Genomic DNA, 22,694 nt, shown 5'->3' with positions numbered 1-22,694 from the left:
TGAAACAAGAACCCCATGCAGCCTGACGATCTCATCAACATACACCTGCGCTAGCTTGTCCACAGAATAGCCACTCCTGACAGGGATGAAGTGAGCAGATTTGGTGAGTCTGTCCACGATCACCCATATGGAGTCCAATCTGTTGGACGTTGCCGGTAACCCCACCACGAAGTCCATAGCTATATTCTCCCATTTTCACTCTGGAATAGGTAGTGGGTTAAGCATTCCAGCCGGCTTCTAATGTTCCAGCTTCACCCTCTGACATATTTCGCAGGCTGACACAAACTGTGCCACTTCTCTTTTCATAGCTGGCCACCAATAAACCTTCTTCAGATCTTAATACATTTTGGTGGCTCCAGGGTGAACACTGTATCTGGCATTATGAGCCTCTCTCATAATGTCTCCCTTCAGCCCTACGTCATCTGGTACACACAATCTGTTTCCATAGCGGAGGATCCCCTTACTGTCAAATCTGAACTCACTATCCTTGCCTGACTGAACAGTCCTAGCAATCTTCACTAACTCGGGGTCCTCATGCTGTTTCTGAGCCACCTGCTCCAGAAACACGGGTGCCACTCTCATTTGGGCAACTAAAGCACCTGTACCAGACAACTCCAACTGTAGACCTTCATTCATGAGCTCGAAGAACTCCCTCACTACTCGCCTCCTCTCTGCTGAAATATAGCACAAACTGCCAAGTGATTTCCAGCTTAAGGCGTCTGCCACAACATTTTCCTTACCCGGATGGTACTGAATCTTGCAATCGTAGTCACTAAGCAGTTCTACCCATCTTCTCTGCCTCATATTCAGCTCTCTCTGACTCAGGATGTACTGCAGGTGTAATATCCGGCTAGAGTCTGACATCGGAATTCCTGTCGTCCGGTGGAATCCAGGATGTCGAAATCGGTAGAAGGGTGAGATTTATGTGTTTCGAAAGTAATATAGTATGTTTTAATGTTTTTAAGTTGAAATGAAAAGAGTGTTTGAAAGAAAAGAACCAAGGCAGAAAAGCCAGGTTCGGCCGCCGAAGGTGAAAGTTCGGCCGCCGAACATGCATGGCTTTTGGTTTCACGTTAGGCCACCGAAGGTGGTCTGGCCAGCCACCTATAAAAGGCCCTCAAGCGGTAGAAGGATAAGCATCCGCCTTTTCTTTCGCTTTCTAGAGGTGAGACCATCTCTTTCTTGGAGTTTCTTCATGTTTTCATCAAATCTTGCAAAGTTTTTATTGATTTTCATGTTATTTTGAAGGTTTTGAGTTAAAAACCCAAGATTTGAAGTTTGGAGAGTTTGAAGGAGAGTTGCTCCATATCTGCACGTTGGGATCGTTCATCTTGTTGTTTTCAAGAGGTAAGTGAAGATCCTGAGCTTCTTTTCCTGTTTTATGGAAGTTTTATGGAGTTTTGGGGTAGAGTTGCATGAATAGGGTTTTTTGGAGTTTTGTTGATAAAAGCATGTTTATGTGTGTTGTGTTATGTTTGAGTTGGGGTTTTAGGTAGTTTGTGACCCCTTTGTGCATATACTAGGGTGTATGCATGTTGAGGAATTGAGATGTTTGAGTTTGGAAGAGTTGGTGTGTTTTGGCGTGAGGCAGAGCAAGCTTCTGCCTTGCTGATGAACCCAGCTTCGGCAGCCGAAGAAAGGTTCGGCCGCCGAATGTGCTGAGGAGGTGGCTTCGGTTGCCTAAGCTTGCCCCCGAGAGTTTGCACTTTCGGCTCTGGAGGGGAGGTTCGGCCGCCGAAGGTACCGCCGAAGGTTATGGAATTTCGTCTCTGGAGTGGCTTTCAGCCCCCGAAACTTGCCCCCGAAAGGGTTCGGCTGCCGAAAGAAGAGATTCGACCGCCGAAGGTGCATGAGTTTCGGCTCTGGAGAAGACTTTCGACCGCCGAACCTGCTGCCGAAAGTGCCCTGTCCAGCCTTCCTTTGCATGTTTTGCATGATTGTTTTAAGGTGTCTAAGGGAATTCTTGAGGAGTTTTATAGAGGTGTTTTTGAGCTAGTTTGGTCCCTCATATGAGTCCATTTGTGTAGGCGCAGACCAGAGGAACCAAAGAGAGCAGCAGTGAGTACTGCTTCAGAGTTTGCAGAGTCAGTCCAGAGATAGCCAGAGGTGAGTGGAACTAAACTTAATACTCATTTTAATTGAGACATTGAATGCTTTTAGCATCTTTCATGCACCATGATTATGCAATAGGTTGATTGCATTAGAATCCACGAAGATGTTGCATTGCACACTTATTTGTTGATGTGGGTGAATACTGAATGATCCAATAGTTCCAGACAGGAAGTCCAGGTGCCCAGTCTACGCCCTGGCAGGTATAGTAAAGTCCAGGTGCCCAGTCTATGCCCTGGCAGGTATAGAAAGACCAGGTGCCCAGTCTACACCCTAGCAAATGGTAAGTACAGGTGTTATATACACATATACATATACAGTACAGGAAGACCAGGACCCCATTCTACGGCCTGGCACGGAACAAATACTGGGACTATGTGGTGACAGGTTTACCCTCGATGTGAATTGTCTGTGATATGATGCATTCCATAAGATCATGTTTTCGTGACTTGTTTTAGTGTTCTACTCACTGGGCTATAGAGCTCATCCCACTCCCTTAACCCCAGTTTTGCAGGATCAGTGTACAGGGGAAGTTCAGCAGGGTACAGGAAGAAAACAGAGTTGTGTAATAAGAGAGTGTGGACATGTAATATTAAGGAGATGTACTAGTTGTTGTGCTTGACTTAGTTATTTTGTATTGTAAATCCTTTTGTACACATGGTCTGTTTTTATGTATATGTCTAGTTGATGAGTATGATTGACCAGGTGTAACATATACTGTGTGGACTCAGCTAGAGCGATGAGTGCTCTGGCAAGGAGGTCTGTGTACATAGATAGTGCATGCACAGGTTGAGCCTTGGTACAGAGGAAAGTTTTTAATATTTTCACAGAAAATGTATGATCATGTATGGGATTTACAGGTACACAAAGAGTATAGCAGGCTTGCTACGGGTTTCGGCGACCTTAAGTCGACCTGAATCCTAGCAACAGTGGCGGTCCAATTTTCGGGTCGTTACAGATTGGTATCAGAGCCCTAGGTTCACATGATCGGACCTATAGAGAGAGTGTCGGGCTCATAGAGGTTAGAGGAAGTCAAGCACAATAGGGAATCATGTCCACTAGGATAGGATGTTAAGTCCTGTCTATTTGATGTTATGAAATGCCATGATATGCATGTGCATGATTGAGATATATGAGTTAAATATATGCTGATATGCTATGTGATGTGTTGTTTTTCCGGAGTTAAAATGCGAGGAACTCGTCGATCAGCTCGATTGACTGGAGTCCCACCAGATAGTGAGAGAATAGCTGCTCGTCCTCCTGCATTGCCAAGGGCAAGGTCTCAGAGATCTCGCAGGGAAGGTACGTCAATAGACCCTAGAAGGTCTGTAGACGAGAGCAGAAGAGGTACAGTGAGAGGAGGAAGATCAGAGGATGTGAGGGAGGCTATGGAGATTGACCAGTTTATAGATGAAAGCATGAGTGTAGGCAGATCTGAGGAAGGTATGGGAGAGTCGCAGGGAGGCGCTCAGGCCTCAGGTTTTGATTATCCAGCCTTTCCTCAGGACCCAGGGTATCCGATGGGAGGTATGTCGGAGTACTCGAGTTTTGCCCCATATCCTACGTACATGCCATATATGCCTTATCCTCAATATTACCCACCATATCCTATGTATCCACCTTCCCCTACCCATCCAAGTGCAGCACACCCAGAGCTAAATGAACCAGTACCTCCACCACCACAACCAGAACCAGTAGCGCCTGTTGTTGCAGCACAGCAACCTAGCTCCTCTGGGGGAAGTAAGGTGCAAATGACAGAGTACTTGAAATTGGATGCTCCTAAATATAACACGGGAGATGATCCATTTGAATACCTCAGATCAGTTAGGATGATAACCAGTGAATTGGGAGCAGATGATAGCAGAGCCATTAAAATGGCGGGGTTTACACTTAAGTGTAAGAAAGCTCGAGAATGGTTCAAGAACTATATGGAGCCTAGGATGGACAGTATGTCATGGGGAGAGTTCAGCAATGAATTTGCAAGGTGGGCTTTTCCTGATAGTTCTAGGGAGATGAAAGTAATAGAATTTAAGTAGTTGAGACAGACAGACGAGATGAGTGTTGACGAGTTTATAGATAAGCTCCTGGATTTGCTTCAGTATGTGGGTCAAGCCTATGATACTGATCAAAAGAAGGAAAGGAGATATACTATGAGATTGCATCCCAGGTATTCTTCCTTGATTCTTCCAGCAGAAAAGGAGAGTTTCCACACTATAGTGGACGTAGCCAGGAAAATGGAAGCAAGTGCCAATATTCAGAGACAGTCAAAGGCACAGGCTTCGGGTTCTAAGGCCCCCAGTTCAACTTCAGGCAGTAAAAGATGGGAAAAGGCAAAAGGAATAAAGAATAAGTTCTGGAGTAAAGTCAAGTCTGGTCTGGGAATAGGTAGTGGCTCAAGCTCTGGCGCAAGCAATCCAGTATGTAGGAGATGTGGGAGATCACACAAGGGAGCTTGTCAGTTGGGATCTTCAGCCTGTTATAGATGTGGACAGGAAGGGCATTTTGCTCGGGAATGTCCTCAGGTGACTTTTGCACCATCCCAGCAAGTGAGTTCAGGCAGTGTGGTACAGCCAGTAGGACAGCCAGCAGCTCCAGTCATGCCTCAGAGTAGTGGCAGAGGTAGAGGGAGAGGGGCAGCCTCTACTTCAGCAGCAGGTTCCCGAGGTGGAAATCCGGTAGCCCCAGCACGGATTTTCACTGTGACACAGGAGGAGGCCAACACATCGAACACAGTGGTGTCAGGTAATCTCATCATTGGGTGTTCAGATGTGTATGCTTTGATGGACCCCGGTGCTTCTCATTCCTTTGTTGCTTCGAGAGCCATAGAGAGGTTGGGTTTGATGATTTCTGAGTTAGAGTATCCTCTCTGGGTCAGTGGACCCAAGTGTGACCCATCAGTGGCAGCGTCAGTCTGTCGTTTCAGTCCAGTGTTCATAGAGGGTAGATGCCTTCCAGCTGACCTTGTGGTTCTAGACTTGACAGATTTTGATGTCATTCTAGGGATGGATTGGTTATCTGCATATGGTGCGACCTTGGACTGTAGAGAGAAGATAATGAGTCTCAAAGACCAGGATGGGTCAGAGTGTGTCTTCAGAGGAGACAGGAGGGGTACACTCAGAGGTTTGATTTCAGCCCTTCAGGTTCGTCGTTTGCTTAGGAGGGGTTGTCAGGGGTTTCTAGCTCATGTGAGAGAGCTAGACAGACAGGTTAGGGAACCAGCCTCGATACCCGTAGTCCGAGAATTTTTAGATGTTTTCCCAGACGAACTTCCAGGACTACCGCCTAGTAGGGAGATAGAGTTTGAAATTGACTTGCTGCCTGGTACCAGACCTATCTCTATTCCTCCCTACAGGATGGCGCCAGCAGAGTTAAAGGAGTTGAAAGAACAGTTGCAGGATTTGGTAGATAAGGGTTTCATCTGCCCTAGTACCTCACCTTGGGGTGCTCCAGTGCTCTTTGTCAGAAAGAAGGATGGATCCCTCAGAATTTGTATCGACTATAGACAGTTGAACAAGGTCACTACCAAGAATAGGTATCCTTTACAGAGGATTGACGATCTATTCGACCAGCTAGCTGGAGCAGGTTGTTTCTCTAAAATAGATCTAAGATCCGGGTATCATCAGTTACGAGTCAAAGAGGCAGATGTGCCAAAGACAGCTTTCAGGACCAGATATGGGCATTATGAGTTCTTAGTGATGCCGTTCGGGTTGACTAACGCCCCTGCAGCATTCATGGATCTCATGAACAGAGTTTTTAGCGAGTTTCTGGATCACTTTGTCATTGTTTTTATCGATGATATCTTAGTGTACTCCAGAGATGCAGAGGAGCATGCCCAGCATCTGAGGATAGTTCTGCAGACACTGAGAGAGCATGGTTTATATGCCAAGTTCTCAAAGTGTGAGTTTTGGTTAAGGAGCATTTCCTTATTGGGACATGTAGTATCAGCAGAAGGGATTGAGGTAGACCCCAAGAAGATAGAGGCTGTAGCTAACTGGCCCAGACCCACCACAGTGACTGAGATTAAAAGCTTTCTGGGACTGGCAGGTTACTACAGGAGGTTCATTCAGGACTTCTCAAAACTAGCTGCTCCTATGACCAAACTGACTCAAAAGAACCAGAAGTTTGTCTGGTCGGACCAGTGTGAAGGGAGCTTTGAGGAGCTCAAGAGGAGATTGACATCAGCACCAGTGTTAGCTCTGCCTATGAGTAATGAGGATTTCACAGTGTTTTGTGATGCGTCTCGAGTGGGATTGGGTTGTGTTTTGATGCAGCAGGACAGGGTGATTGCTTATGCTTCTAGACAGTTGAAGAAGCACGAGTTGAATTACCCCACCCATGACCTAGAGATGGCAGCAGTGATCTTTGCACTCAAGATGTGGAGACATTACCTCTACGGGGTTAAATGTGAGATCTTCACCAATCATAAGAGTTTATAGTATATCCTGAGTCAGAGAGAGCTGAATTTGAGACAGAGAAGATGGGTAGAATTGCTCAGTGATTATGATTGTAAGATCCAGTATCATCCGGGTAAGGCGAATGTTGTGGCAGACGCCCTAAGCCGGAAGTCACTAGGCAGTTTGTCCCATATAGTAGCAGAGCGAAGACCAGTAGTGATAGAGTTTTATAAGCTCCTTGATGACGGGTTACAACTAGAGTTGTCTAGTACAGGTGCGTTGATAGCACAGATGAGAGTGATACCAGTGTTTCTGGAGCAGGTAGCTCAGAAACAGCATGAGGACCCTGCGTTAGTTAAAATTGCCAGGACTGTTCAGTCAGGCAACAGTGCAGAGTTTCAATTTGATAGCAAAGGGATTCTCCGCTATGGGAGTCGACTTTGTGTACCAACTAGTAGCAGTCTGAAAGAAGACATTATGAGGGAAGCTCATAATGCGAGATACAGTGTTCACCTAGGAACCACCAAGATGTATCGAGATTTGAAGAAGGTGTATTGGTGGCCAGCTATGAAGAAAGAAGTGGCACTGTAACGACCCGGGAATCCGGACCGTTACCGGCGCTAGGATCCAGATCGGCATAAGGCCGCCGGGAACCGTAGCAAGCCTGACATAACCTGTAATCCTGTTTAATCCCATACATGATCAACAATACTCATAAACCTGTAAACATTTTCATATAACAACCAAGCTCAACCTGTACATGAACATAAACATAACATAAACCTCCACTGGAGCCCTCATCCAATGCTCCAATGGGGTATCTCATCATACATAAGCTTGGTTGAAACATAACCTCATATCTCATATCATAAAGACCATGTACATACAAGTGGGATTAACAATCTATATTGGTCAAGCACAACTCTATCCTCAATATCATAACTTGAAAATACATAACTGTACTAGACTTTACATTACATCATAATCATTTGTCATGTCCACAATCTATCTATGACTTCATAACTCTGGCTGACCTCCTGGTCTACCCTGTACCTGCACATCTGATATAAGGGGAGGGGGGTGAGCTAAAAAGCCCAGTGAGCAGAATAGAGAAAACATATATTAAAATATTTCATGCTTCCATGAAATGCAACACATCACAAACATATCACGTAAGGATGGTATTGTCACCTATAGTCCTCAACATAGTCCAATCGTGCCAGGGGCGTAGAATGGGCCTCACTGGTCTTTCTCTTACATACATAACATAACATAACATTCCAACTGTGCCAGGGGCGTAGAATGGGCCTCACTGGTAATCCGTACCGTATCGTCATCATATCATGCCATAGGAGGACTAGAGGATCATCCAATAGCCAATCCGCATCCACATCATATTATGCAATACAACATATTCGTGAACACTAATGCAAACAACCTAATATCACATGGCATATATGATGCATGAACGTGCTCCAAAAAGTTATATTTCATTTATTTAAAAACTTAAGGTTCATTCCACTCACCTCTGGCTGAAGCTCTACAGACTCTGAAGCAGCTATCTCACTGCTGGGGTCCTCGGTTCCTCGGGTCCGTACCTACACAGGTGGACTCCAATGAGGGACCAAACATACATAAACATAACTCTAATAGACTCCCCAAAAACCCCCTAGAACATCCTGAAATAATCATAGAATCACATGCATGAAATGGCTGAACAGGGCACTTTCGGCGGCAGGTTCGGCGGCCGAAAGTCCCTCCAGAGCCGAAAGTCAGGCACTTTCGGCGGCACCTTCGGCGGCCGAAAGTCCCAGACAGAGACGAAAGTCTCTTTTCGGGGGCAACTTCGGCAGCCGAATGCTGCCTCCACAAAGGGGGTTCGGCGGCCGAAAGTCACTTCGGCGGCCGAACCTGAGCTTCTCCCGAAGGGCAGAAACTCAGCTCCTCTATGCACATTTCACCTCCCAAGCTCAAATCATGCAAAAACTAGTTCTAAAACATGTATACTCATCATACATCACACCTAGGGGTCTCAAACTATCATATACCCCAACTACAACACTTCAAACACACAAAAACCCAGATACATTGTTCAAAATCATAATATAAACCCAAATATTCAAATAACCCTAATATGCATTTCTATCCCATAAATCTACTTAAAACTTGTTAAAAACATACATTGAGCTCAAGATCGGCTCTTACCTCTTGAAGATCGAGAGAGAGACGACCTAAACTCGGAGATCCAAGCAAATGGGCTCCTGAGTCTCCCAAGCTCCAAAACTTGTTTTAAAAGCTCAAAACCTTCAATGCAAGCTCAAAACTTAAGAAAAATGGTGGGGATTTGGAGGAAGGACAAAAGATTTGGGAGAGGGAGGTTGGAAGCTAGCTGTGGCCGAAAATGGGAGAAAACTCACCCATTTCGGCTAAGTCCCCTTTTTATAGGTGGCTGGCCAGGCCACGTTCGGGGGCCGAATGTGCCTCCGAATCCATGCAATGTTCGGCGGCCGAACTTGACTTTCGGCGGCCGAACCTGGACTTCCCTCACTCATGCTTTCGGGGGCCTAACGTGCCTCCAAAACGCATGCATGTTCGACGGCCGAACTTGACTTTCGGCGGCCGAACCTGGGTTTTCCTCCAAAGACTTTTCATGCAAAAACTCATTTAATTTCATACTTAAAACCATTAAAAACATAAAAACATTTTATAAAAACCTGATTTTTTTCCCTTCTAGAGGTTTCCGACATCCGAGATTCCACCGGACGGTTGGAATTCCGATATCGGAGTCTAGCCGGGTATTACATTCTCCCCCCCTTAAGAACATTCGTCCCCGAATGTTCCTCAACTAGGACATGCATAGCATTCATCATAACATACATACAAACACAAAGAGATCTAACCTTAAAAGAGATGAGGGTACTGCTGGAGCATGGACTCCCGTGTCTCCCAAGTGCATTCTTCCATATTGTGGTGGTTCCAAAGGACTTTAACCATCGGGATTTCCTTGTTCCTCAACTTTCTGATCTGAGTGTCTAGGATCCGCACTGGCTACTCAACATAGGTGAGATCGTCTTGGATCTCCACATCAGGCTCACTAAGAACCTTGCTCGGATCTGACACGAACTTCCTCAACATGGAAACATGAAAAACCGGATGGATTCTTTCCATTGAAGCAGGCAAGTCCAGCTTGTACGACACATTCCCAATCCTTTGCAGGACTTCAAAGGGTCCAATGTACCGTGGAGCCAGCTTACCTTTCTTCCCGAACCGAACCACTCCTTTCATAGGAGACACCTTGAGCAATACCAGATCTCCCTCCTGAAACTCTACCTGTTTCCTGTGGAGGTCTGCATAACTCTTCTGCCTGCTTGTAGCAGTTTTGATTCTCTCTCTGATTATGGGTACCACCCTGCTGGTGATCTCTACTAACTCAGGCCCTGCCAAGGCCTTTTCTCCAACTTCCTCCCAGCAAACAGGTGACCTGCACTTCCGCCCATATAAAGCTTCATATGGAGCCATCCCGATGCTAGCATGATGGCTGTTATTGTAGGCAAACTCCACCAAAGGTAGATGCTGCCTCCAAGAACCGCCAAAGTCTAGCACACACATTCTAAGCATATCCTCGATAGTCTGGATGGTCCTTTCTGACTGTCCGTCAGTCTGGGGGTGGAAGGCAGTACTGAATTCCAATCTAGTACCCATGGCGTTCTGCAGACTCCGCCAAAACCTGGAGGTGAACTGGGGCCCTCTATCCGATACTATTGAAACAGGAACCCCATGCAGCCTGACAATCTCATCCACATACACCTGCGCTAACTTGTCCACAGAGTAGTTGCTCCTAACAGGGATGAAGTGAGCAGATTTAGTGAGTCTGTCCACAATCACCCATATGGAGTCTAGTCTGTTGGACGTTGCCGGTAACCCCACTACGAAGTCCATGGCTATATTTTCCCATTTCCACTCTGGAATAGGTAGCGGGTTAAGCATCCCAGCCGGCTTCTGATGTTCCAGCTTCACCCTCTGACATACCTCGCAGGCTGACACAAACTGTGCCACTTCCCTCTTCATAGCTGGCCACCAATACACTCTCTTCAGATCCTGATACATTTTGGTGGCTCCTGGGTGAACACTGTACCTTGCATTATGAGCTTCTCTCATAATGTCTCCTTTCAATCCCACGTCATCTGGTACACATAGTCTGTTCCCATAGCGGAGGATCCCCTTATTGTCAAATCTGAACTCTTCACTCTTGCCTGACTGAACAGTCCTGGCAATCTTCACTAACTCTGGGTCCTCGTGTTGTTTCTGAGCCACCTGCTCCAGAAACACAGGTGTCACTTTCATCTGGGCTATTAAAGCACCTGTACCATACAACTCTAACTGTAGACCTTCATTCATGAGCTTGTAAAACTCCTTCACCACTGGTCTCCTCTCTGCCGTGATGTGGGATAAACTGCCAAGTGATTTCCGGCTCAAGGCGTCCGCTACTACATTAGCCTTACCCGGATGATACTGGATCTTGCAATCATAGTCACTCAATAGTTCTACCCATCTTCTCTGTCTCAAATTCAAATCTCTCTGTCTCAAGATGTGCTGCAGGCTCTTATGATCTGTGAAGATCTCACATTTTACCCCATAGAGGTAATGCCTCCACATCTTGAGTGCAAAGATGACTGCTGCCATCTCAAGATCGTGTGTGGGGTAATTCAACTCATGCCTCTTCAGTTGTCTAGAGGCGTAAGCGATCACCCTGCCATTCTGCATCAACACACAACCCAAGCCTACTTTGGATGCATCACAGAACACCGTGAAGTCATCATTACTAGTCGGCAGAGCTAACACTGGTGCTGAAGTTAACCCTCTTCTTGAGCTCCTCAAAACTTTCTTCACACTGATCGGTCCACTCGAACCTCTGATTCTTTCTGGTCAATCTGGTTAGAGGAGCTGCAATCTTTGAGAAGTCCTGAACGAACCTCCTGTAATAACCAGCCAAACCCAAGAAACTTCTGATCTCTGTCACTGAAGTGGGTCTAGGCCAGTTAGTCACAGCCTCTATCTTCTTGGGGTCTACTTCAATTCCGTTCTCTGACACTACATGCCCCAAGAACGAGATGCTCCTCAACCAGAACTCACACTTGGAGAACTTGGCATACAAGCCATGTTCCCTCAAGGTCTGTAGAACTATCCTCAGATGATGGGCATGCTCCTCTGCATTTCTGGAATACACTAAGATATCATCTATAAAGACAATAACAAAGTGGTCCAGGTACTGTCTAAACACTCTGTTCATGAGGTCCATGAATGCTGCAGGGGCGTTGGTCAGCCCGAACGGCATCACAAGGAACTCATAGTGCCCATATCTGGTCCTGAAAGCTGTCTTTGGCACATCCTCTTCCCTTATCCTCAACTGATGGTACCCTGATCTCAGATCTATCTTGGAGAAACAACCCGCTCCTGCTAGCTGGTCGAATAGATCGTCGATCCTTGGCAATGGGTACTTATTCTTGGTAGTGACTTTGTTCAACTGCCGGTAGTCGATACAAAGTCTAAGGGATCCATCCTTCTTTCTTACAAACAGCACTGGAGCACCCCAGGGTGAGGTACTCGGTCGGATGAAGCTCTTGTCTACCAACTCTTGCAACTGTTCTTTCAATTCTTTCAACTCAGCTGGTGCCATCCTGTAGGGAGGGATAGAGATCGGTCTAGTTCCAGGCATCAATTCAATCTCGAACTCTATCTCCCTAACAGGTGGTAAACCTGGCAACTCGTCTGGGAACACATCTAAAAACTCATTGACCACTGGCACTGCGGCGGGCTCTCTAATCTGACTGTCTAGCTCTCTCACATGAGCCAAATACCCCTGACATCCCCTCCTAAGCAACCTACGAGCCTGAAGAGATGAGATCAAACCTCTAGGTGTACCCCTCCTGCCTCCTCTGAAGACGACCTCTGATCCATCCTGACCTCTGAACCTGACTACCTTGTCCCTGCAGTCCAAGGTAGCACCATGGGTAGATAACCAGTCCATCCCTAGAATGACGTCAAAATCTGTCAACTCTAGAACCACAAGGTCGGCGGACATGCATCTCCCCTCAACAAAAACTGGACTACACTGACAGACTGACTCTGCCACTGATGGATCACACTTGGGTCCACTGACCCAGAGAGGACACTCTAACCCAGAGACCATTAATCCCAACCTCTCTACGGCCCTCGGAGCAATAAAAGAATGAGATGCACCAGGGTCCATCAATGCATACACATCAGAACACCCAATGACTAAGTTACCTGCCACCACGGTGTTAGATGCATCTGCCTCCTGCTGTGTCATGGTGAAGATCCTTGCTGGAGCTAACGGACCCTCACCTCTGAACCCTGCTGAAGAAGAGGCTGACCCTCTCCCTCTGCCTCTGCCACTGGCCTGTGTCATGGCTGGAGCTACTGGCTGTGCCACACTACCAGAAGCTGTCTGCTGAGACTGTATCACAAAAGCTGCTCTAGGACACTCTCGTGCCATGTGTCCCTCCTGCCCACATCTGAAGCAGGCTGATGTCCCAACCAGACATACTCCTCTGTGCGGTCTCCCACATTTCTTACATACTGCATTCTCTGCACCTGAGCTCGAGCCACTTCCTAATCCCAGACCTGACTTGATCTTGTTCCAGAACTTGTTCTTCTTAAACTTCTTGGTGGTACTGCTCCACCTCTTACTGCCTGAGCTTAAGGAAGAAGGATCCACTTTTCCCTTACCTGGGGTTTTGGAACCAGAAGGCTGTGCTGCTGACTGTTTGACTTTTCCCTCGACGATAGCACTAGCCTCCATCCTCCTAGCCATGTCTACTATGGCATGAAAACTCTCTCTATCTGCTGACTGTATCAAGGAGGAATACCTGGAATGGAGCTTCATGATATACCTCCTTGACTTCTTCTGGTCTGTATTAAGGTCCTGCCCAGCAAATGGCAGCAACTCCATAAACCTGTCAGTATATTCATCTACACTCATGTCATCAGTTTGCCTCAACTGCTCGAATTCTATCATCTTCAATTCTCTTGAACTATCAGGGAAAGCCCATCCTGCAAATTCATTAGCAAACTCCTCCCATGATAGACTATCCACCCTCGGTTTCACATAGCTCTTGAACCACTCACGGGCCTTCTTACACTTTAGGGTAAACCCAGCCATCTGAATGGCTCTACTGTCATCCGCTCCTATCTCATCTGTTATCGCCTTGACCCTCTCAAGGTACACAAACGGGTCATCACCGGTTTCAAACTGGGGAGCACCCAACTTCATATAATCAGTCATTCTGACCTTGCTCCCTCCAGATGAGCTAGGTTGAGGTATTTAGGTTTCTGGGACAGTAGGTGCTGCTGGTGATGGAGGAGGTGTAACATTTTCTGTGGTAGGGTTTACGGGATTTGGATGGTAGGGTGGTGGTGGATACATAGGATACTGTGGGTATGGTGGGTAATATGGTGGGTATGGCATCTGTGCGGGGTAAGGGTTAAAACTAGGGTAATCCGATGTACCTCCCATCGAATACCCGGGATTCTGTGAGAAAGGTGGGTAATGAGGTGGCTGAACAAAACCCGAGACCTGAGTGCCTCCTTGGGATTCTCCCATACCTTCCTCTGACATACTCATCCCCAAACTGCCATCCCTCCTCTAGTCTACATCCATGTCATCTCCCACATCTTCTGACATGCCACCTTGAACTGTCCCTCGTACCGATCTGCTTCTTCCCAGATCTAAAGATCTTCTAGGGTCTCTCACTGCTCGGTCCCTGTTGGACCTGTTAGACATTGCCCTAGGCAATGTTGGAGGACGGGCGCTCATGCCCTCATCCTCAGGTGGCACTCCAGTCAATCTTGCAGATCGACGGGTTCCTCTCATCCTGTTTTCTGAAAAACCACACATAGCACAAACATCAGCATCATATGGTTCATGTGGGCACACATGAACCCTCATCACATACATCGCATACATAACATATTATTTATGCACATGCATATAATCATGGCATATCACATCATCATGTAAGACAGGACTCCACATCCTATCCTAGTGGACATGACCTTTCCTATTGTGCTTGACCTGCTATAACCTCTATGAGCCCGACACTCTAGGTCCGACCATATGAACCTAGGGCTCTGATACCACTCTGTAATGACCCGGGAATCCGGACCGTTACCGGCGCTAGGATCCAGATCGGCATAAGGCCGCCGGGAACCGTAGCAAGCCTGACATAACCTGTAATCCTGTTTAATCCCATACATGATCAACAATACTCATAAACCTATAAACATTTTCATATAACAACCAAGCTCAACCTGTACATGAACATAAACATAACATAAACCTCCACTGGAGCCCTCATCCAATGCTCCAATGGGGTATCTCATCATACATAAGCTTGGTTGAAACATAACCTCATATCTCATATCATAAAGACCATGTACATACAAGTGGGATTAACAATCTGTATTGGTCAAGCACAACTCTATCCTCAATATCATAACTTGAAAATACATAACTGTACTAGACTTTACATTACATCATAATCATTTGTCATGTCCACAATCTATCTATGACTTCATAACTCTGGCTGACCTCCTGGTCTACCCTGTACCTGCACATCTGATATAAGGGGAGGGGGGTGAGCTAAAAAGCCCAGTGAGCAGAATAGAGAAAACATATATTAAAATATTTCATGCTTCCATGAAATGCAACACATCACAAACATATCACGTAAGGATGGTATTGTCACCTATAGTCCTCAACATAGTCCAATCGTGCTAGGGGCGTAGAATGGGCCTCACTGGTCTTTCTCTTACATACATAACATAACATAACATTCCAACTGTGCCAGGGGCGTAGAATGGGCCTCACTGGTCTTTCTCTTAACATAGTCCAGGGGTGTAGAATGGGCCTCACTGGTAATCCGTACCGTATCGTCATCATATCATACCATAGGAGGACTAGAGGATCATCCAATAGCCAATCCGCATCCACATCATATTATGCAATGCAACATATTCGTGAACACTAATGCAAACAACCTAATATCACATGGCATATATGATGCATGAACGTGCTCCAAAAAGTTATATTTCATTTATTTAAAAACTTAAGGTTCATTCCACTCACCTCTGGCTGAAGCTCTACAGACTCTGAAGCAGCTATCTCACTGCTGGGGTCCTCGGTTCCTCGGGTCCGTACCTACACAGGTGGACTCCAATGAGGGACCAAACATACATAAACATAACTCTAATAGACTCCCCAAAAACCCCTTAGAACATCCTGAAATAATCATAGAATCACATGCATGAAATGGCTGAACAGGGCACTTTCGGCGGCAGGTTCGGCGGCCGAAAGTCCCTCCAGAGCCGAAAGTCAGGCACTTTCGGCGGCACCTTCGGCGGCCGAAAGTCCCAGACAGAGACGAAAGTCTCTTTTCGGGGGCAACTTCGGCAGCCGAATGCTGCCTCCACAAAGGGGGTTCGGCGGCCGAAAGTCACTTCGGCGGCCGAACCTGAGCTTCTCCCGAAGGGCAGAAACTCAGCTCCTCTATGCACATTTCACCTCCCAAGCTCAAATCATGCAAAAACTAGTTCTAAAACATGTATACTCATCATACATCACACCTAGGGGTCTCAAACTATCATATACCCCAACTACAACACTTCAAACACACAAAAACCCAGATACATTGTTCAAAATCATAATATAAACCCAAATATTCAAATAACCCTAATATGCATTTCTACCCCATAAATCTACTTAAAACTTGTTAAAAACATACATTGAGCTCAAGATCGGCTCTTACCTCTTGAAGATCGAGAGAGAGACGACCTAAACTCGGAGATCCAAGCAAATGGGCTCCTGAGTCTCCCAAGCTCCAAAACTTGTTTTAAAAGCTCAAAACCTTCAATGCAAGCTCAAAACTTAAGAAAAATGGTGGGGATTTGGAGGAAGGACAAAAGATTTGGGAGAGGGAGGTTGGAAGCTAGCTGTGGCCGAAAATGGGAGAAAACTCACCCATTTCGGCTAAGTCCCCTTTTTATAGGTGGCTGGCCAGGCCACGTTCGGGGGCCGAATGTGCCTCCGAATCCATGCAATGTTCGGCGGCCGAACTTGACTTTCGGCGGCCGAACCTGGACTTCCCTCACTCATGCTTTCGGGGGCCTAACGTGCCTCCAAAACGCATGCATGTTCGGCGGCCGAACTTGACTTTCGGCGGCCGAACCTGGGTTTTCCTCCAAAGACTTTTCATGCAAAAACTCATTTAATTTCATACTTAAAACCATTAAAAACATAAAAACATTTTATAAAAACCTGATTTTTTTCCCTTCTAGAGGTTTCCGACATCCGAGATTCCACCGGACGGTTGGAATTCCGATATCGGAGTCTAGCCGGGTATTACAGGCACAGTTCGTGTCAGCCTGTGGAACTTGTCAACGGGTGAAACTAGAACATCAGAAGCCGGTTGGAATGCTTCACCCACTACCGATTCCAGAATGGAAATGGGAGAACATAGCTATGGATTTTGTAGTAGGTTTACCGGCAGCGTCCAACAGGATAGACTCCATATGGGTGATTGTGGACAGACTCACGAAATCTGCTCATTTCATTCCAGTTAGGAGTAACTATTCTGTGGATAAGTTGGCACAGGTTTATGTGGACGAGATAGTACGGTTACATGGCATCCCAGTGTCTATAGTTTCAGACAGAGGACCTCAGTTCACCTCCAGATTTTGGCGAAGTTTGCAGAGTGCAATGGGCACGCGATTAGATTTTAGCACTGCTTTCCATCCACAGACTGATGGACAGTCAAAGAGGACCATCCAGACCATAGAAGATATGCTCAGAATGTGTGTGTTAGACTTTGGCGGTTCTTGGAGGCAGCATCTACCTCTGGTGGAGTTTGCCTACAATAACAGTCATCATGCTAGCATCGGGATGGCTCCTTATGAAGCGTTGTATGGGAGGAAGTGCAGATCACCTGTTTGCTGGGAAGGAGAGAAGGCTCTTGCAGGGCCAGAGTTAGTAGAGATTACCAGTAGAGTGGTGCTCGTGATCAGAGAGAGGATTAGAACTGCTCAGAGCAGGCAGAAAAGCTATGCAGATGTACGCAGGAAGCAGATAGAGTTTCAGGAGGGTAGTATGGTATTGCTAAAGGTGTCTCCAATGAAAGGAGTGGTTCGTTTTGGAAGAAAGGGTAAGTTAGCTCCACGATACATTGGACCCTTTGAGATCTTACAGAGGATCGGGAATGTGTCGTATAAGCTGGATTTACCTGTTTCTATGGAGAGAATTCACCCGGTATTCCATGTTTCTATGCTACGACAGTTTGTGTCAGATCCGGGTCAGGTTATTAGTGAATCTAGGGAATCTCACTTATATCGAGCAGCCAGTACGGATTCTGGACACACAGATTAGACAGCTAAGAAACAAGGAAATTCCGATGGTGAAAGTTCAGTGGAACCACCATAATCGAGAAGAATGCACCTGGGAGACGCGGGAGTCTATGCTCCAACAGTATCCATATTTGTTTTGAGGTTAGTTTTCCTCCTTTTCTGTGTTTATTTGTTTGTTTACGGACCATTCGAGGACGAATGTTCTTAAGGGGGGGAGAATGTAATACCCGGCTAGAGTCTGGCATCGGAATTCCTGTCGTCCGGTGGAATTCAGGATGTCGGAATCGGTAGAAGGGTGAGATTTATGTGTTTCGAAAGTAATATAGTATGTTTTAATGTTTTTAAGTTGAAATGAAAAGAGTGTTTGAAAGAAAAGAACCAAGGCAGAAAAGCCAGGTTCGGCCGCCGAAGGTGAAAGTTCGGCCTCCGAACATGCATGGCTTTTGGTTTCACGTTAGGCCGCCGAAGGTGGTCTGGCCAGCCACCTATAAAAGGCCCTCAAGCGGTGGAAGGATAAGCATCTGCCTTTTCTTTCACTTTCCAGAGGTGAGACCATCTCTTTCTTGGAGTTTCTTCATGTTTTCATCAAATCTTACAAAGTTTTTATTGATTTTCATGTTATTTTGAAGGTTTTGAGTTAAAAACCCAAGATTTGAAGTTTGGAGAGTTTGAAGGAGAGTTGCTCCATATCTCCATGTTGGGATCGTTCATCTTCTTGTTTTCAAGAGGTAAGTGAAGATCCTGAGCTTCTTTTCCTGTTTTATGGAAGTTTTATGGAGTTTTGGGGTAGAGTTGCATGAATAGGGTTTTTTGGAGTTTTGTTGATAAAAGCATGTTTATGTGTGTTGTGTTATGTTTGAGTTGGGGTTTTAGGTAGTTTGTGACCCCTTTGTGCATATACTAGGGTGTATGCATGTTGAGGAATTAAGATGTTTCAGTTTGGAAGAGTTGGTGTGTTTTGGCATGAGGCAGAGCAAGCTTCTGCCTTGCTGATGAACCCAGCTTCGGCAGCCGAAGAAAGGTTCGGCTGCCGAATGTGCTGAGGAGGTGGCTTCGGTTGCCTAAGCTTGCCCCGAGAGTTTGGACTTTCGGCTCTGGAGGGGAGGTTCGGCCGCCGAAGGTACCGCCGAAGGTTATGGACTTTCGTCTCTGGAGTGGCTTTCAGCCCCCGAAACTTGCCCCCGAAAGGATTCGGCTGCCGAAAGAAGAGATTCGACCGCCGAAGGTGCATGAGTTTCGGCTCTGGAGAAGACTTTCGGCCGCCGAACTTGCTGCCGAAAGTGCCCTATCCAGCCTTCCTTTGTATGTTTTGCATGATTGTTTTAAGGTGTCTAAGGGAATTCTTGGGGAGTTTTATAGAGGTGTTTTTGAGCTAGTTTGGTCCCTCATTTGAGTCCATCTGTGTAGGCGCAGACCAGAGGAACCAAAGAGAGCAGCAGTGAGTACTGCTTCAGAGTTTGCAGAGTCAGTCCAGAGATAGCCAGAGGTGAGTGGAACTAAACTTAATACTCGTTTTAATTGAGACATTGAATGCTTTTAGCATCTTTCATGCACCATGATTATGCAATAGGTTGATTGCATTAGAATCCACGAAGATGTTGCATTGCATACTTATTTGTTGATGTGGGTGAATACTGAATGATCCAATAGTTCCAGACAGGAAGTCCAGGTGCCCAGTCTACGCCCTGGCAGGTATAGTAAAGTCCAGGTGCCCAGTCTACGCCCTAGTAGGTATAGAAAGACCAGGTGCTCAGTCTACGCCCTGGCAAATGGTAAGTACAGGTGTTATATACATGTATACATATACAGTACAGGAAGACCAGGACCCCATTTTACGGCCTGGCACGGAACAGATATTGGGACTATGTGGTGACGGGTTTACCCTTGATGTGAATTTTCTGTGATATGATGCATTCCATAAGATCATGTTTTCATGACTTGTTTTAGTGTTCTACTCACTGGGCTATAGAGCTCATCCCACTCCCTTAACCCCAGTTTTGCAGGATCAGTGTACAGGGGAAGTCCAGCAGGGTACAGGAAGAAAACAGAGTTGTGTAATAAGAGAGTGTGGACATGTAATATTAAAGAGATGTACTAGTTGTTGTGCTTGACTTAGTTATTTTGTATTGTAAATCCTTTTGTACACATGGTCTATTTTTATGTATATGTCTAGTTGATGAGTATGATTGACCAGGTTTAACATATACTGTGTGGACTCAGCTAGAGCGATGAGTGCTCTGGCAAGGAGGTCTGTGTACATAGATAGTGCATGCACAGGTTGAGCCTTGGTACAGAGGAAAGTTTTTAATATTTTCACATAAAATGTATGATCATGTATGGGATTTACAGGTACACAAAGAGTATAGCAGGCTTGCTACGGGTTTCGGCGACCTTAAGTCGACCTGAATCCTAGCGCCAGTGGCAGTCCGATTTTCGGGTCGTTACAGCAGGCTCTTATGATCTGTGAAGATCTCACATTTAACCCCATAAAGGTAGTGCCTCCACATCTTGAGTGCAAAGATTACTGCTGCCATTTCTAGGTCATGTGTAGGGTAATTCAACTCGTGCTTCTTCAGCTGCCTAGAAGCATAAGCAATCACCCTTTCATTCTGCATTAGCACACAACCCAGTCCCACACGGGACGCATCACAAAACACTGAGAAGTCTTCATTACTAGCTGGCAGAGCTAACACTGGTGCTGAAGTCAACCACTTCTTTAGCTCCTCAAAGCTCTCCTCACACTGGTCGGTCCACACAAACCTCTGGTTCTTCTTAGTCAGTCTGGTCATGGGAGCTGCAATTTTTGAGAAGTCCTGAACGAACCTCCTGTAATAACTTGCTAAACCCAATAAGCTCTTGATCTCTATCACAGTAGTGGGTCTAGGCCAGTTTGCTACAGCTTCCACTTTCTTGGGGTCTACCTCGATTCCATTTTCTGACACCACATGTCCCAAGAATGAAATGCTCCTCAGCCAGAACTCACACTTGGAGAATTTGGCATACAAGCCATGTTCCCTCAAGGTCTGCAAAACCAACCTCAAATGATGGGCATGCTCCTCTGCATTCCTGGAATACACTAAGATATCATCTATGAAGACAATAACAAAGTGATCCAGGTACTGGCTAAACACTTTGTTCATGAGATCCATAAATGCTGCAGGGGCATTGGTTAACCCGAACGGCATTACAAGGAACTCATAATGCCCATATCTAGTCCTGAAGGCTGTCTTCGGCACATCCTCTTCTCTTATCCTTAGCTGATGATACCCCGATCTCAGATCTATTTTGGAGAAACAACCTGCTCCTGCTAACTGGTCGAATAGATCGTCGATCCTTGGCAACGGGTACTTATTCTTGGTAGTGACCTTGTTCAACTGCCTGTAGTCGATACAAAGTCTGAGAGATCCATCCTTCTTTTTCACAAATAGCACTGGAGCACCCCAAGGTGAGGTACTTGGTCGGATGAATCCTCTATCTACCAACTCTTGCAACTGCTCCTTAAGCTCCTTCAATTCTGCTGGTGCCATCCTATAGGGAGGAATAGAGATCGGTCTAGTTCCAGGCATCAATTCAATTTCGAACTCTATCTCCCTAGCGGGCGGTAAACCTGGCAGCTCGTTTGGGAAAACGTCTAAGAACTCACTGACCACAGGCACTGAGGCGGGCTCTCTAACATGACTATCCAGCTCCCTCACATGAGCTAGAAAACCCTGACAACCCCTCCTGAGTAGCCTACGAGCCTGCAGGGCTGATATCAAACCTCTAGGTGTACTCCCCCTGTCTCCTCTGAAGACAACCTCTGACCCATCCTGACATCTAAACTCAACTACCTTGTCTCTGCAGTCCAAGGTAGCACCATGGGTAGATAGCCAATCCATCCCTAGAATGACGTCAAAATCTGTCAAATCTAGAACCACAAGGTCGGCGGACAGGCATCTTCCCTCCATAAAAACTGGACTACACTGGCAGACTGACTCTGCCACTGACGGGTCACACTTGGGTCCACTGACCCATAGGGGACACTCTAACCCAGAGACCATCAATCCCAACCTCTCGACGGCCCTCGGAGCAATGAAAGAATGAGATGCACTAGGGTCCATTAATGCATACACATCAGAACAACCAATGATGAGATTACATGACACCACGGTGTTGGATGTGTTTGCCTCCTGCTGAGTCATGGTGAAGATCCGTGCTGGAGCTGACGGACCCTTACCCCTGAAACCTGTTGAAGAAGAGGCTGCCCCTCTTCCTCTGCTTCTGCCACTAGCCTGAGTCGCGGCTGGAGCTACTGGCTGAGCCACACTACCAAAAGTTGTTTGCTGAGACTGTTCCATAGAAGCTACTCTAGGACACTCCCGTGCCATGTGTCCCTCCTGCCCACATCTGAAGCAGGCTGTTTTCCCAACCAGACATACTCCCTTGTGCGGCTTCCCACACTTCATACATGCTGTAATACCTGCACCCGAGCTCGAGCCACTTCCTAATCCCAGACCTGACTTGATCTTGCTCCAGAACTTGTTCTTCTTGGACTTCCGGGAGCCTCTGTCCCACTTCTTACTGCTTGAACTCAGAGAAGAAGGGTCTAACCTACCCCCTCCTGGGGTCTTGGAACCAGAAGGCTGTGCCACTGACTGTTTAACCCTTCCCTCGATTATTGCACTAGCCTCCATCCTCCGAGCCATATCCACTATGGCATGGAAACTCTCCCTCTCTGTTGACTGAATCAAGGAGGAATACCTGGAATGGAGCTTCATGATATACCTCCTTGAC

This window comes from Manihot esculenta, chromosome 12 (genome assembly GCF_001659605.2).
Source record: "Manihot esculenta cultivar AM560-2 chromosome 12, M.esculenta_v8, whole genome shotgun sequence".
Classification (NCBI taxonomy): domain Eukaryota; kingdom Viridiplantae; phylum Streptophyta; class Magnoliopsida; order Malpighiales; family Euphorbiaceae; genus Manihot; species Manihot esculenta.
The sequence above is the reverse complement of the archived record's forward strand: the minus strand, read 5'-3'. Positions refer to the sequence as shown.